Source organism: Acomys russatus, chromosome 14 (assembly GCF_903995435.1).
Source record: "Acomys russatus chromosome 14, mAcoRus1.1, whole genome shotgun sequence".
Lineage (NCBI taxonomy): Eukaryota > Metazoa > Chordata > Mammalia > Rodentia > Muridae > Acomys > Acomys russatus.
The window spans coordinates 57,580,669-57,598,484 of record NC_067150.1 but is presented as its reverse complement, the minus strand read 5'-3'; the positions used below and the strand labels follow the sequence as shown (position 1 = coordinate 57,598,484).

Genomic DNA, 17,816 nt, shown 5'->3' with positions numbered 1-17,816 from the left:
ATGAGACCTAATAGGCTGTGGCCAGACAGTGGGGTAGGAAGGTCCTCCTATCAGAAGCCTGGGGGAGGGGAATAGGGCAGAAGAGGGAGAGAGGGTAGGAACGGGAAGATAAGAGCATAGGGATAACAATCCGGAGATAATGTGAATAAATTATAATAAATAAATAAATAAATAGAACACACGGCAGCCACCACTTTAACTCTGTCATGTCTTTCACAGTTTGCATTTACATACAATTTGTGTAGTTATCTGCTTAATGTGCATTTATAACAAAGTGGGAAGTGTACTGTGTAGTTTTTGTCCCTTGGTCCTGATAGTTTCTAAGACCCTAAACATTTCCTGAGTGATAAGGGAGGGCATTTTTTGATTTCACAAGCAAGCTCTGTTCTAACGTATCTGAACTTATACTCAGGTGAGCTCCACTCTGAAAGACGTGGGCATCAGCGATACCAAACAATGGTTAAAGGATGGGTGCCTTCGTGTCTACCTCCAGACCTTTGGGAAACAAAAGGCAGAGTGCTACTGAGTAGACATTTACCAAGGTTATTCACTTCTCCAAGCTCAGGACGAGAGCTCATTTCCAAAGTTCTGCAGCTTAAATTCCAGCACATGCTGCAGTGCAGTTCATCCCACTCCAACCCCAGGTACTTGCTGATTGGTTTGGATACTTTTATTCATCAAACCATATAAACTGTTAAACAAAACTGTAGAGGAGGAGACAGATTTGGACTGAGTACCTGCATAGAGTTTTACAGACCAAACCATATTGGAGTACCCATGCTAAAGTTTCCCATCAACAAGCTATAGCTAAGTCATTATCTCGTCTACCTAGAGACTGGTGAGACAGTCACATCTTCAAAGAGCCAGTCTTAGGCACATGACAGAAACCCTTTGCTCTATCCTACACATGCAAAGCGGATTTAAAGGACCAATCTACTTTGTTCTTTATTGCTGCTTGCTTCAGCCCTTTTCTGTCCGTACAGCCAATCTCCTCTGCTCAGCTCACTGGAACACTCTTTCTAGTTACAGAATGAGGTATTGCCTGATTCAGGAAACACATATAAAAGCCAATTAAATCTGTAATTCATTTTGCTCTAATTTTGTCTTTTGATAAAATTATCAGTTTTTAATTGCACAAAATCAACACTTAATGTTTTGACTGCCACTATTTAAAAGAAAACGCACAAAAAGAGAAAAGACTCGACGCATTTGCTGCAAATTGTTTTGCTTCAGTAAGAGCTAGTCAGCAAAGCAAGAAGCCGATGTGCGTATTCAGCACATAAAGAACTAGAGACCAAAGAGAATCAAATTAATGAGGATTATTCTAGAACCACTAACTCACAATCCTGGTGAAGCAGCTAAACCCTGGCACACTGCTGTCACTTTGTTTTTAAATCTATAGTGATGATTTATCCTACTAAAAGTCCCATTTGTCTCTTTGTCTCTTCTTGATCCAATACACAAATCTAATAATTACCTAAGTTATCAAATCCACCGATAAAAACTAGAATTGGAAAAAAAAAAAGAGTAGGGGTTAAAAAATAACACTATCAATATTTTCCTGAAACCAAAATAAAGAGGGGGAGCTAAAAGATTTGAGCAGACCAGAAAGAGGAGTGTGCTGCAGAGACTGATGCACCAACCAAGGACCATGCATGGTGAGGACCTAGACCCTCTGCTCAGGTGTAGTACAGTATAGTAGCACAGTCTCCTGTGGGTCCCATAATATGGGGAGTACAGACTACTTCTGACATGAACTCTGGCCCCACAGGTTGATCCCGTCGCCCTGGTAGGATGGCCTTGCCAACCACAGAGGAAGAGGATACAAACAGTCCAGATGAGACTTGATAGGCTGAGGTCAGATGTTAGGGCGAAAGGGCTCCCCTTTCTGAGGACTAGGGGAGTGAGGGAGAACATTTCAGAGAGGAAGGGCGGGACCCAGAGGCGACAAGGGAAGGGGCTACAATCTGGACATAAAGTGAACAAATTAAAACAATAACAACAAAAATCAATACTACAATGGAAAAAAATTTTGAGCAGAGGATTCTTACAAACAAGTCCTTAAAATGGTTCTTCCAAGTGAATTTGCCGAATTCTGAAGCTTTCACACGCTCTCTAGCTAAACAAAGAGATGACAGCTGTTAACATTTATTGAGCATGTTCTACAAGGTAGGAACTAATACTGCATTGTTAAGACAACTCTATGAAACAGGTGCCTAGATTACCCCCACTTGCCAGCAAAGGAAATAGAAACAGAGAGGCTGAACAGTTTGCCAAGGTCACAGTACAGACAACTGGCTGAGTGAAAATTCAAAGACAGCAGCTTGACATCTGACCTTTCAAGTAGTAAATCACACTGCTTCTGATCATCACAGTGCTAATTTAATAGGTTCTACATCACTCTAAAATTTCTAGTTAAAAACCTCAAAATGTTTCAAAGAATCAAATGTCTATTCAGCTCATCCTAAAAGATTTATTGCTATGACTTAAAACATGTTCTCCCTAACCACATACTCGAAGATTATTAAGAGATTTTAGAGGGCTGGAGAGATGGCTCAGTGGTTAAGAGCACTTGCTGCTCTTTCAGAGAACCTGGGTTCAATTCCCAGCAGCCACACAGCAGGTCACAAATGTCCCTAACTCCAGATCCAGGGATCCAACACCCTCATACAAGGCTAGCAAGAAGACAGAGTGGAAAGGGAAAGAGGAGGGGAGGGAAGTGGAGGAAAGAAAAGGAACGGAAATGAGAGGGAAAAAAACAGTTCCGATAAAAAACAAAGTTGGGAAGGAGTGTTCAACTTTGCTTGCTGCACAAACATGAGGACCTGAGTTCAGAGCCCCAGCACCCAAGTGAAAATGGAAAGCCATGGTGCGCCTCAGTAGCCCAGCACTTGGCGTCAGAGAAGGGAGGGTCCCTGGAGGCCTACTGTCCAGCCAATCTAGCGACATCAGAGAGCTTCAGATTCGGTCCGCCCAAAAACAAAGTACAGCACCACCAAGGAAGACCTTCAAAGTGACCTTTGACCTCCACACAAACTACACACACACACACACACACACACAGGTGTATGTTATACCTCCCAGCACATACACCATTTATTGAATTAGAGATTAGAGATTATAAAGCTAATATAATCAAAGCTTTTCATACTGCCATCAAGATAAATCAACAAGCTGGGCAGTAGTGGTGCACGCCTTTAATCCCAGCACTCGGGAGGCAGAGGCAGGTGGATCCCTGTGAGTTCGAGGCCAGCCTGGTCTACCATGCAAGTCCAGGACAGCCAAGGCTACACAGAGAAACCCTGTCTCAAAAAACAAGAAACAAACAAACAAAAAAAGATAAATCAACAGACTCTAACTGAAAATACATAAGGAAACCCATGTAAATATATAACCAACTAACTTTTTTTTTTAAAACTGAAATACCAAGGCAGCTTTGTTTTTTCAACAAAAGGTGCTCAGACAACTGATTAGACACAGGGGGTTAAAATAAAGCTTGCCTTAAATTCATACCATACACAAAAGTCAACTCAAATTGCTTAATGAACCAAAATGCCGGAGCTAAAACTAAAAAAATCTGTTAAAAAAAAAATAGAGGCCAAACATATTAAATATACTTACAAAATCCCCGCACTTAGGAGTTTTGTCAAGAAGATGCCAATGTGAGGCCAGTCTGGGCCACATATCAAGTAATAGGGAAAATGGAGACAAACTTAGCAAGCCTAGTTAAGAAAATTGTAACTTGGGACAATCTAATTTAAAACTTTCTAACGATATTATTAAAATTATATAAAGGTTGCAGAGACAGCTCAGCAGTTGAGAGCACTTGGTACTCTTGAAAAGGACCTTGGTTCTGCTCGCCACACCCACATAGAGGCTTATAATTGTAACTCCATTCCATGGGATCCAGCACTCTCTTCTGGCCCCCCCAGGCACCAGGCAAGCATGTGTTGCACTGACATACAAGAAAGCAGAACACTCAAATACATAAAATAAAAATAAACGTATCTTTTTAAGACAAAGAAAGAAAATTAAAAGTCAGTCAACAAGACGGCCAAGGCAGGTAAAAAAGCATTTGCTGTGCAAGCCTGACATCCTGAGTTCCAGTTCCCAAACCACATGATGAAAGGAGAAAGCCAACTTTTTAAAGTCGTCCTCTGACTTCTACATGCACCCAGTGGCATGTGTACACCCGCGTTCAAACACATGCATACAGACACACATTATGGAAACATAAACACACACAATAATATCAGTAAATTTTTGTAATAGTCAATCCAAAACTGAAAAACAAAAAACAAAAAACAAAACAAGACTATTTGTAAACCATGTATCCAATAAAAAACATAAAACAAGAATGTATTTTGGCTACTTGTTGTTGTTGTCGTTGTTGAAGAGATATTAGACTCTTGAGGGCTTCTCTACCCCAGCTACTTCCCAAATTATGGAGACAGATGGTGCATATTTTTCATCCCAGCACTCAGGAAGCAGAGGCAGGTGGATCTCTGTGAGTTCCAGGCCAGCCTGGTCTACAAAGCAAGTTCCAGAACAGCCAGGACTGTTACACAGAGAAACCATGTCTTAAAAATTAACATGTCACCAAGATATATAAATAGCCAACTATCCATATAAAAACGTATCGAACATCATTTGTCCTTAATGAAATGTAAATTAAAACCACAATAAGTCTATTAACCTGGCTAAACTTTAAAAACACAGCCTGTACCAAGTACCTGTGAGAACATGGAACAAGCAAAAGACTTACACACTGCTAACAGAAATGTAAAATGAAAAACTATTTGACAACTTAGTATAAACTTCATTAGAAACATACACTGGGGGGCTGGAGAGATGGCTCAGAGGTTAAGAGCACTGGCTGCTCTTCCAGAGGTCATGAGTTCAATTCCCAGCAACCACCTGATGGCTCACAACCATCTATAATGTGATCTCGTGCCCTTTTCTGGCCTGCAGGTAGAGAACTATATACATATTAATAAATAAATCTTTTGAAAAAAAGAAAAAAGACCAGGAAAGAGTCACCATTCATGGTGGGTGCAGATCTTCCAGGATATCTACCTGGAACTCCTCACCTATGCTCTGTAAGTGAGCCTTAAAAAAAAGAAAGAGAGCAAGAAACACACCCTGTCCTTTCATAATACACAAAACTCTATTCCTTAGGGACTCACTACACATTTACACATGACCTCACAGCATAAGCACCAACAGCAGCCAAAACTGTCCTTTGCTATACATATACCCTTATCCTTTATTAAAGACAAAACAAGGTGTTCTTTTTTGGTTTTGTTTTGGGGTTGTTTGTTTGTTTCGAGACTAAGTCTCTCTGTGTAGCCTTGCCTGTCCTGGACTCACTTTGTAGACCAGGCTGGTCTCAAACTCACAGAGATCCACCTGCCTCCCCAAGTGCTGGGATAACAGGCGCCACCAGGCCCGGCTTGGTGTTCTTGTTTCTAAATGATAAATAAGTCTTTGCTGAATGTTTGATACAGCAGGGCATAAAGCATACTCAATCTTGTAAGTTTTCTAGACAATCAACATACATTTTGGGTGTCTTGGTGGGTTGTTTTGTTTTGCCCTGTGAAAGGCATCATTTTGTTCATTGTGAGTTGAATGAGCAGGTTCTGGGAGCCAGGCACAATTGCTGGGCTACAGAATAGTAACTGCCAATTCATGTCTAATGAAAGTATCTTTGAAAACAAAAAGAGTAAATTACACATGTCAAGTTAAACAGTCTGCTACTCTAATAGGTACAATTAATCCAGAAAAAAAAAAAAAACTGTCAACACCTGCAGTAAACCTTAAACTGTAGTTGCACCTTGGCCAGTACCAACTGGCTAGACTTCAAAAAAAAAGTAGATTTTGTAAAACTGTAGGTCTGGTCCCCATAGGTTTTCATAACTGAATATGTAGGCTTCTGGATGTACAACTACCAACATTTAATTCAAAATCAAACACATAAGGAGTCCAAGGTGTCTGGCAGCACTCACCCATATTGCATCATATGACCTCACTACAGCCTTGGTTCTGAACACACAATGGGTGTTTTACACTGTGCACAGTCATGCCTCACAATGTCAACCAACACTGCCGGCAATACCTGCTCAGATTCCAGACTAAGTTACAATTGCAGAGCTATTTACTGAATGTACAAAGTTTTCTGCTCTGTGGAAACATAATGGTTTAATTACAGGGGGTAAAAAGGATTTTAATAGTTCCCTAAATGTTATTTCTTAGCATAAGTATAAAATTAGTGTGTCATGGGATTATATTGTACTAGAGTATTTCATTTTAAAAATTGCTGTTTAAGTTGCTGGCTTCAGTTTCACAAATAAAATAATGAATTAATTTTGGCTAAAGATTAGGACAGAATTTACCTCAATTCCCTAAATAGCTTTAAAGAGATTTCTGCCATTTTGAACATATTAGTGTGAAGATTAATGTTGAAGACATTCTGTACCTTCAGTAGCAATTATTCAGTCAAAAGTTTGGTTGGTTGGGTTCTTTTGCAGGAGGGGTGTTCTTTTTGTTGCTTTTTCCAGTCAGGGTTTCTCTGTGTAGCCTTGGCTGTCCTGGACTCACTTTGTAGACCAGGCTGGCCTCGAACTCACAGAAATCTGCCCGCCTCTGCCTCCCTGAGTGCTGGGATTACAGGTGTGCGTCACCTTACCTGGCTTCAGCCACATTTTATATCCACCACACAGTATGAAAGTTTGCTTTAATCTTTAATAGTAAGACCTATGTTTACCAAAGAATTGTTTTATAACATGCTTATGATTATTATTTGTATGTTTGGTTTATACAGCCATATATCTGGGGTCATGTAAAAATTTCTCAGGAGGGCTAGTGAGATGACTCAACAGGTAAACCAACTGCAGTCACTGTTACTTTCTAGTAGTCTGGACCATAAGTACTTCTGGGATTTATCAGCAGCAGGTTTTCTGCATTAAGTACTTAGTGCACTGAGCTCCTAAGCAGAACTAGTTTTATCTTGTGTCCAAAAACCAAGTCGTGCCTACTCACTCTGAAATAAGGAACCAACCTAAAAGATGGCAGACAAAGAGGAGATGATGATTAGAAAGTAATAAAAGAAAGCTTCATTAAAAAAAAAACCAAAAAACAAAAAACAAACAAACAAACAAACAAAAACGGGGCTGGAAAGATGGATCAGAGGTTAAGAACATTGTCAGTCCTTCCAGAGGTTCTGAGTTCAATTCCCAGTGACCACATGGTGCCTCATGACCATCTACAATGAGATCTGGTGCCCTCTTCTGACATGCAGGCACACACATGGGAAGAATACTGTATAAATAATAAATAAATAAATCTTAAAAAAAAAAAAAACAGAATAAAACAGCTTTGTAAGAACAGAAAGACATCTTAAATAATAGTTTAAAATTCAACATGAGCCAGGCGTGGTGGCTCATGCTTTTAATCCCAGTGCTCAGGAAGCAGGAGAATCTCTGTGAGTTTAGCTTCTGGGAGGCCAGCCTGGTGTACAAAGTGAGTCCAGGACAGCAAAGGCTACACAGAGAAACCCTGTCTCAAATATATATATGAAACAAAGTCACTACTTGTTGGTAAACAAATACTTTAAAGCTAAGTGATTCTGTGAAATTTGAAGCTCACTTTAGTCTTCTATTTTGCATATTTTCTTACTATCTCAGAACAATTTTAATGCAACCAAAACAACTTAAATTGTTTTAAAAATGAGTAAGGGAAACAAGCACACCAACATTTATGCCATCTCACTACTGCTATATCTTACATCTGCCCACTCAGAAGCTACTAGACTATCTTTTCCAAACTTCCAGAAACAGCACCCAGCCGCTATACTAACCCATAATAAGCCATAATAGAATCAAAACCACTTCAGTATTACCACGGTCTATTAGAAATTGTAGTTAAAACCCTGTGGCCCAGGCGTGGTGATAAACACTTTCAATTCCACACTCTGGAAGCAGAGACAGTCAGCTCTTTGGAAGTTCTGGTTTATGTAACGAGTTCCAGGTCAGCCAGGGTAATAATGAGACCCTGTCTCAAAACAGTGACAATTTTAAAAAATAAAATAAAACATCAGTTTGAAAAGTATTGCAACAGTTTAGCTGTCAGTATTCAATTTTATATCTAAATTATAATTCATGTCTTAAAAATACCTAAACTGAAGGCTGCAGAATTTGGTTCAGTGATAGAGCACTTGCCTAGCAAGAACAAAACCCTGGTTTCATGCTAACCCTGGGAAGAAACCAACAAACACACAAAAACGCTAGACTTCGAGTGTAACCTTTTTTTAAGAACATGCCAATTTGGGCCTGGATGCCTCAGGGGTTTAAAACATTGGAGTTTAGGTCTCAACACCCATGTAACAAGCCAGGCATCGCATGTGCACCTGTAATTACAGCTCCATGGGGTCCTTCTGACCTCTGTGCGTGAGTGCACCTGTACATTTACACTCAAGACTTGTGCTCAATAAATAAAACGAAATTCAAAGCATGTGTTAATTACAATAGGCTATCTTGGCGTACTCATCATACCAAGTGCCTTCTTGCTATCAGGCCAAACAACTTTCTAATAACCTAGTTAGTCAGTTAGTTGGGGGTAGACACATATGCCATAGTGCACACGTGGAGGTCAGAGAACAAGTTACAGGAGTCAGCTCTCTCCACAAGTGGGTTCTGAAGCTGGAACACCAGGATGCCAACAGATGCCTTTACCTGATGATCCACTTTGCTGACTCAATCATCTACTTAAAAGTGCACACATGCAAGCAAAACAGTGCAGAACTCCAGCAGTATTCCAGAGGAAGAGTTAGGTCTTGGCTCTGGCTGAAGTGATTCCAGGGCTCACCCCTCCAGCAGCTCCTTCTCTAAGGAACTTCACCAAGTATGAAAATAATTTCTGCTTGACTACCAGAGTATTTTATAAAATAAAAGGCTAAAATTAGGAGCTGGAGAGATGGCTCAGAGGTTAAGAGCACTGGCTACTCTCCAAAGGTCCTGAGTTCAATTCCCAGCAACCACATGGTAGCTCACAACCATCTATAATGAGATCCGGTGCCCTCTTCTGGCATGCACACAAACATGCGGGCAGAATACTGTACAAATAATAAATAATAAATGTTTTACTAAAAAGCTAAAATTAAACAAACTATCTTTTGGCTTGTCTTTACTCTTAGTTATTGTTGTTGTCTATTTTTTTAAATATTTATTTACTTATTATGTATACAGTATTATGCCTGCTTGTACTGCATGCCAGAAGAGGGCACCAGATCTCATTGTGGATGGTTGTGAGCCACCATGTGGTTGCTGGGAATTGAACTCAGGACCTCTGGAAGTGCAGTCAGTGCTCTTAACCGCTGAGCCATCTCTCCAGGCCATGTTGTTGCTGTTTTTAACCTTACTTGTTAGTGTTGAGTTCCAAGGTCTACCAAGAAAACCTTGACATTTCAGAGGATGAAAGATCCACTGAGTTGATTTTTCTGTAGCAAAACCCTTCAATACTATTCTATTCCAACATCTATTTCTTTTTGTGGCAAAACAACTAAAAACATTTTGAGAAATCAAAGCAAATATGTAGACCTATTGTCAACCCTGAATTCCTCCTCAACACCCATGGGGAAATGATCCTGCCCGTTTAACTTTTGACCCATCAATACTGCTTATAGGAATCTCCTAGGAAGATATACCATATACTCTAATAATGCAAAAGTAGGTATATACAAGGTCAATTATAGAAACATTGTTTATAACTTAAAAATACAGAAAACAACCTAAACGTCATACATATAGTTGTACCTATAGTTATTTCTAAAAATTAAGACAACCTAGAGGCAGAAATAGGCAGAACTCTGTAATTCAAGGCCAACCTGGTCTACACAGTGAGTTCCAGGCCAGTACAGCATACAAAGAAAGACCCTATCTTTTAAAAAAGAATTTTTTAAAAAATCAAGAATATGCAAATAACATAAATTCAAAAGAATGAACCAATCTGCATCATTCCCAGGATACATTACTGTTAAATGAAAAAAATTCAAAAGATTATAATAAGGCCTTCATGTAAGAAAGGGTTAGAAGTTAGAGCTCAGTGACAGCGCTCACCTAGTAAAATGCGGCCCTGGGCTCATTCTATAGAATACACGTGCACATGTCTGTGCACACACACAGGGGGTAGCAGGAAAGCAGGGAGCAGTTCCTCTAAAAAGTAAACCTACGATGACAAACGTGCCCCCCAAAAAAGAAAAACCCTAGAATTATTGTTATGACCCAGGAATTGCCTCCTAGGTATATACTTTAGAAAGTAAAATTTATGTACACACACACACACACACACACACACACACACACACACACACGTACATGAATGTTCATAGCAACATCATTCCCAGGTTTAAAAAAAAAAAAAAACCAGTGTCCATCAACTGAAACATGAATGAATACATTGTGTTATACAGATATCATTCTGGCAGGGGAAAAAATCTGAAGTACGTATACAAGCTGCACCATAAATGAACTATGAGCAAATCCCACTAACCTAAAGAAGTCAGGAACAAACGAGCACCTACACAAGAAACCTGACTAGAACAAGCAAACCCACAGAGGAAGTAGAACAGATGCAGACATGGGAAGTGATAGCTAATGATCACAAGGTTTCTTTGGGGGCAATAAATGTTCTAGAATTAGACAGTGGTGATAAGTGGCACAACCTTGTGAATATACTTTTTTAAACTATATGACAGCAAAGTCCTGCAACCCAGTACTTAGAAGGAGCCAGGAGGATCTCAAGTCTGAGGCACAGGGAGACCTGTCTGAAGAAGGAAGGAGGCAAACAAACCTGGTTTGTACACTTTAAAAGTTAGTTTTGATAGAGCAAGGTGGCACATGCCTGTAGTTTAAGCTACTTAAGAGACAGAAGAAGTCAAGTCATTTGAGGCCAGCATGAGCAACATATTAAGATTCTGTCTCAAAAATTAATTAATAAAGTGAAAGGGTGAGGGTTTTTTGTTTTGTTTGGTTTGGTTGGTTTTTTGGTTTTTCAAGACTAGGTTTCTCTGTGTAGCCTTGGCTGTCCTAGACTCGCTTTGTAGACCAGGCTGGCCTCAAACTCACAGCGATCCACCTGCCTCTGCCTCCCAAGTGCTGGGATTAAAGGCGTGTGCCACCATGCCCAACTGAAAGGGTGAGTTTTATGGTATGCAGTTTGTATTTCAATTTTAAAATTATGTGAGAAAAATAATAGAAAATATAGGGGCCGGTGAGATGGCTCACCAGGTAAAGGTGCTTACCACTAAACCTGATGACCTAAGTTTGACTCCTGAGACCCAGACCATGTAAACAAAGAACCAATTCCAAGTTATTCTATGATCTCCATGTGTACCATGGGATGCAAACACACATACTTAAATTTTTTTAATGCATATAATCTGTTCTTTTGGGTAAAATTCTTGAGGAAGGGATAAATCAGAGACTAAATTTAAACTATGGATATCTCAATGAATATGGGGAAAAGGTAGGAACAAAGGTAGAGACATAGGAATGCAACAGTAGGAAGATACAGTGATATTCCTGTGCAACCATCTTAAGTAGTAAAGTTTGACAGCAGTGATATTCAGTAATAGTACTGTTTCACAAACCAAAATAACAATAATGCCATGTATGTTGATACATGCCTGTAATCCCAGCTCTCAAAAGGTTGAGGCAGGAGAGTAACAAGTTTGAGCCCAGCATGACACACTTGGGAGATCCTATCTGAAATCAATGTCATCATCACCCATAACAATAATTAATTAACATCAACCAGGACTAAAAGCAATCAAAATAGAAAACAAAGCCAGGCATGGTGGCACACACCTCTAATCCCAGCACTTGAGAGGCAGAGGCAGGTGGATCAGTGTGAGTTACAGGCCAGCCTGGTCTACAAATCAAGTCTAGGACAGTCAGGGATACATAGAGAAACCCTGTCTCAAAAAAACAAAATAAAATAAAATAGGTAGGTAGGTAGATAGGTAGGTAGGTAGGTAGGTAGGTAGATAGATTATCCGACAGGCAGGCAGACAGACAGACAGACAGACAGACAAGAAAACAAAGAAGCAGCAAAAGACCTGAGCTGCACTGCACAAAAATAACACAGCCACACTAAAGAGAGCAGGGAATAAAAGAGCTAACCTAAATAGCTAAGGCTAAAGATAAAAACTGTACATAGATAATCTTGTGAATGCTTTTCATAAGTTAACAAACTACCTGATGGATACTCCAAAAGTTAACAAATGTATGTTACTATACTGAGATCCAGGCTTCTGTCACAGAAAGGAGATACAAATTAAGGAATGAGGGACAGTCAGAACAACCTTGTAGTGTTGGAGAAAAGGGTATGGATGTAAACTCATGCTCATTGATGCACAGAGAAATATAGTCATCCTCCAGCGCAGTCAAAGGATAGGCTCCACAGTCCCCATCCCTGCCAGGTAACATAATCTATTGTTCTCTGGCCCCTGTGGGCAGCGATTCCATCATGTAACTAAATTCAGTGATGGCCAAAACTTTAGCTGCAATAAAAGGTCTCTGGACACAAGAATGAATCCAGGGTGTCTCCAGCACCCATCCACGCTGCATCCTGTGACTCCACTAAGTCTTGGTTCTGAGCATAAAATGCATATCCTTTGTGCTATGCATGCCAAGGAGCAATTCTGGAGACACCATGGCTCAGACTCAGACTGTTATAAATTATGGATTTCAGTACTTTTACCATGCAAACAAAGTGTTCCTCTTTTATAGAAAAATACAATCGTTTAAATACAGAAAACAAGACTTCAGCCAGGTATGGTGGCACAGCCTTCAATTCCAGCACTCAGGAGGTAGAGGCTGGTGGATCTCGGTGAATTCAAGGCCAGCCTGGTCTACACAGCAAGTTCCAGGACAGCCAGGGCTACACAGAGAAACCCTGTCTCTAAAATCCAAGAAAAAAGGAAAAAGAAAAGAAGAAACCAAGACTTACATTTTTACCATTATTCCTCAGCACATAAGCATCAAATATCTCTGGACTGTTTTATGTTAGAATGTTTGGTTTTTAAAGTTGCTGACTTGACTTTCACATAAAAATCATTAAATAAATTTTGACTTGGAATTAGGACAGACTTTCCTACAATTTCTGAAATGGCTCTAAATATATTCCTGAGATTTTGTTCTATGAACTTATCAGAAGCAGCAATCTCAATGCTGTTGATTATAAAACCAAAATATCAATCAACTAAAAAATGTTAGAAGATGGTCTATATCCTGTAGTATCAAATATTCAATCAAGACTTAATTTCTAGGCTGGATGTGATGGTGCATGCCTTTAATCCCAGCAGTTGGGAGGCAGAGGCAGGTGGATCACTGTGAGTTTGCAGCCAGCGAGTTCAGGATAGCCAAGGTAACACAGAGAAACCCTGTATCAAATAAACAAAAACAAAACAAACAAACAAAAAGACTTAATTTCTTATCTAAAAATAAATAAATGCACCCATTTCTCAGTATTCAAGTTTGTTTTCATCTTTAGTAAATCCACATGCATACAAAAATAGCTATTTTAAAATAAGTTTATCATTATCAGTAAATGTCTCATTTCCATACTTTATATAACTACTTATTCAGGGATACATAAAAACTTGACAAAAGGGAATCACAAGTAGAAAAGGGTTAAGAAATCCTACACTGTATTTGCCTACAACATGCCTATAACATAACAAATTATGTAATGCTTAATATACTGCAAACAACTATTGTACTGGGGAAGGTGAGGTGGTCCGTAGCTAGTGGTGCTTGTCACTGAGGCTTGCAACCTGAACTGGGTCCCTAAGGCCCACAGGGTGGAAGAAGAGAACTGATTCCCACAAGTTGCCCTTTAATCACTAGACACACCACACACCACACACACACACACACACACACACACACACACACACACACACTAAATGTAATTAGATAAAAGCTCCCAGTGGCCAAGTTTGGAACAATGTGAGCAAAATAATACTATCACATTGGACAATAGTCTGTAGAATCAAATGAATATCCATGCCACCACACTGATGTAAGTAACTGAATTAACGAATGAGGGAGAAAGTCCTTTGACAGATAAAGTCCAAGTCATAAATGTAAGAATAAGGGAACTACTACATATACCATAACAATACAAATGATCAAGGCTAAAATATCATCAGTAACCAGATACCTCAACACCATGAGCTCCTTATGTATGGCACAGAATCACTGTTATAGTCAAACCATGGGTAACTTCAAATCTAAACATGAGAGAAATATCAAATAACCCCATAATGAAAGAATGTCTAAAAAATAAATGAACAACACTCAAAAAGTCATAAGAAACATAGAAATTGGCCAGGAGTGATGCCTTCAAGCCTTTGGACCCAGAGGCAGTTAGAGCTCCATGAGTTCAAGGCCAGAATGGTCTATATAATATAAGGTGCAATCTCAAAATAACAAGCAACAAGCAAGCAAGCCAGCTGGGGTACTACGTGCCTGTATCCTGTGCACCCTCAGTCCTGAGAAGAGCAAGCAGGAGGACCAGGAGCTCACACTTAGTCTACACCTAGAGCCAGCCTAGGCTGCATAAGCTCCTGTCTCAAAAAGAAGAAATTAAAAATAAAACCTAACCATATCTGATTCACTTGCTGGTAGATCTCCCCTGGAATTCAGTATTCCCATTAATTTATAGGGCCAACAGAAAAAAAAACTAAGCAGAAGGGCATTTATTAAATATCTATTTTGTGTTTTTTAGTTTAAAAGAAAATAGTAGCTGAAGTGACTCTGCCAGACTTTACAATCTCCTTTTTAAATGACTTAGGCAATTTTTTCTGTTCAAGGTCTTGATAATACCTATAAGGTATCCCTAATAAACCTCTTTTGTGAGTGCATTATGGCAAAGTTTTGTATACAATAAAAAATAATTCTGTTCAAATTGTTGCTTTTATGGTTGTCTACCTACAAAACTTCAAGGGCTTGTTCATTTTTTTGAGACAGTATCTCCCATGTAGGCGCGACTGGCCTAGAAACCTTGATCATTCTGCCTCCACCTAAAGTTCACGTTTTGTTTCACAAGCATGCTTTTACCTAACACAGTCTTCTACCTTATGCCAAAATACATCATCAACATTATCATTTTCAGTCTAAAAACCCAAACTTAAAAAGCAGCTGTCCACTAAACCCAATCACTTAGCTTCGGACACTAAGACCTTTCACTATTTATTGTGAGTCTCCTACTAACCAGTTCAGTCCGACCCACAACACATTCTCTTTAAACGTGCTATCCTTTTCAATGTGAAATTCACTTAATGACATCTTTTCCGACATGTTTATATTAATGATCAGATTAAGTGATGCATGTACATTTGCTTTCTCCTCCATATGCCACCAGCATGTCTGCATGGAGAAAATACAGGACCAGCAAGACCAGAAATTTAAAAAGCAAAGTGGTAAGAACCTTAGGGAAAGTAACAGAAGACCTTACTAGGCCATCCATTTCAATGGCAGCTGTCACTCTAATCCTACTTTTGAAAGATGCCAGGTTTCCAACCTCCCTAGGTATTTTTCTGCCATACAATCCTGTCATGTGATCTTGGGAAAAAATATTATAATTAACTGTTCTTGCCCTACTTTATGCTGTCTTTCTCCCTCAAATATCATGACAAAATATTTTAGCGTGTTTCTAAAATTTACAAATGTGTGTGTGCAGATGTTGAGGACAAACATGCACAATACATGTGCATTTATGCACAATACAGGCATACGGGGCATTCACTTTTGCTTGTACGGAAACATATAATCAAAGGTACATCACTATCCATTTTTTAAAACTTTGAAGCTTAGTTTCCTTTCTCATCATAATTAATAATTTTTCTTTGCTTCACATAAACACTGGCCCAGTCTAGAGGGCTCACTACAAACAGAACTATAAAAATATTCAGGTATTAGAATCCAAAAGAAAATGTTAACATTTGATTTTCTAAAGCCATTTGATCAACAATCATTTTGGAAGTAGGTGGTGATGGCAGGGAACAGCCAGTGATAATGAACAAGTAAACAGGTTTAATCAAGTGGGCCAAAGGAATGACTCAAATAAAACAAATAATTTTTCAAATATACATAAAATAAGGAAGTACCATTCAAGGACAAGCCAAGTACTGTTTAAAAAAAAACATAAAGGGTCTGTTAGAAATACACCAAAATATTAATAAAATGCCATCTCTGGAGATGGCTTATTAATTCATTGGCTTCATCACTCTTGTTATTTGATTACTTATATACACCTTCAAAGTATTACAGACATTTTAAAAACACAAATGCAGATTCTGTCCCTGTGCTCCACAGCCAACATACACATATACTTGAGTACATAATACACACATGCAAATTCATACAAACACACATACGTACACGTACACACACACACACACACACACACACACACACACACACACACACACACACACACATAGTCTTTACGTAACCTCCTAGGAAAGGTAAGTACCAAGCTTCTGTCCTCGTGTCTCTCGGGAACCTGCCACCCATCACTGTTCCCAGGGTTAGCTCCTGTCATCCCCACCATCCACCCCTCACCCTGGAGACTGCACAATTGTCTCGTCTCCGCTCCAAGTACCAAAGGCTTTAGAAATTGTTATGTTATCGGGTGAGAGATTTGGAGAAAGATTTACCGAAATGATGAGCATCCTCCACCCAAAGGCACAGACGGCGAGAACGACGCATGGTCTCAACCTCCACCCCTCCGAAGTCGGCCGGCGACCCGGAGCGCCGGGAGTGGCGACTCTCCCCAAGATGAAGAGCGCGGAGAGCCGCTCCCCAGTCCCAGCCGGGGCGGAGGGAGCTGCGCTCGTTAGCGGATAAAGGGGAGAAGGTCACAGACGCGACCCCTGAGGGACCCCGAGAGACCCGGACAGCGAGCCTGCTCAGGGGCGGGTCCCTCGACCCTCCGGCGGGCGGCTCGGCTCCTACGAGGCGGAGGGTTCCTCGGGCCTCCGCCCGCCGTCCACAGGGAGCCGGCAGCCCCACTCGGCGGACGGCCCGGGGACGCACACACAGGAGGTCGGGAGGGCCAAAAAGGAAGCGTTACCTACCGTACGCGTGCCGGGAGCTGGCGGCGGTAGGGCGCGGCTCCGGCACCCGGCACCCGGCCGGCCAGCCGCTGCGCTAGCCGCGTCCTTTATATTTTTTGCTGCAGCGGCAGCGACTTGTCAAAGGGAAAGACGTAAGAGGCGGCGGCGGCGGCGGCGGCGGCCGCAGCGGCAGGCGAGTCTCGCGGGACTTGTGGGGAACTCTCGCGAGAACCCGAGCGCTGACCCTGCCTCCTCCCAGCCTCGCTCGGGAGGTGGAAGGCTGCCTGAGAAGATGCGAGGAAGGGGCCGGACAGCTTAGGGACTAAGGGGAAAACGATGAGAACTTTGGGGGTCGGGAGACCGCTTGTACGGGTTCTGGGGACACTCTACCGCCCCATGTCTTTTGCCTCTGAGTCCTCGCGGAGTCACGTCTGCCCGTAGGGAACTGACAATTGGGGACGTTTCACAGAGGGTGCTGAAGGATCCTGCGGGCGTGGATGTGCACTAGATGAGCACGGGACGGTCCACAGGAGGATCCGACCGTCCGGTCCCCAGTGCCGCCGAAAAGCTGGAACCCTGCCGAGTAGCCACACGCCTACTTTATCTTTGCTGTTCTCAGGGTGCTCCACGCCCTTTATCTCCCACCACACACTGCCCTTAACCTTCTGGCTGGTTAAGTTCAAGCCCAAGAGAGTGT

The 17,816-nt window shown here is 40.9% G+C and overlaps 1 protein-coding gene across 1 annotated transcript in view; it reads right to left on the bottom strand.

Annotated features, from left to right (window-relative positions):
* Herc1 (HECT and RLD domain containing E3 ubiquitin protein ligase family member 1) overlaps nucleotides 1-17,295 on the bottom strand; it is a 161,019-nt gene extending 143,724 nt beyond the window's left edge. The window contains exon 1 of the mRNA XM_051156694.1: nucleotides 17,141-17,295. The gene's annotated coding sequence lies outside the window, so the exon portion shown is untranslated. The remainder of the gene's footprint in view (nucleotides 1-17,140) is intronic.
* Nucleotides 17,296-17,816: the final 521 nt, after the last annotated feature.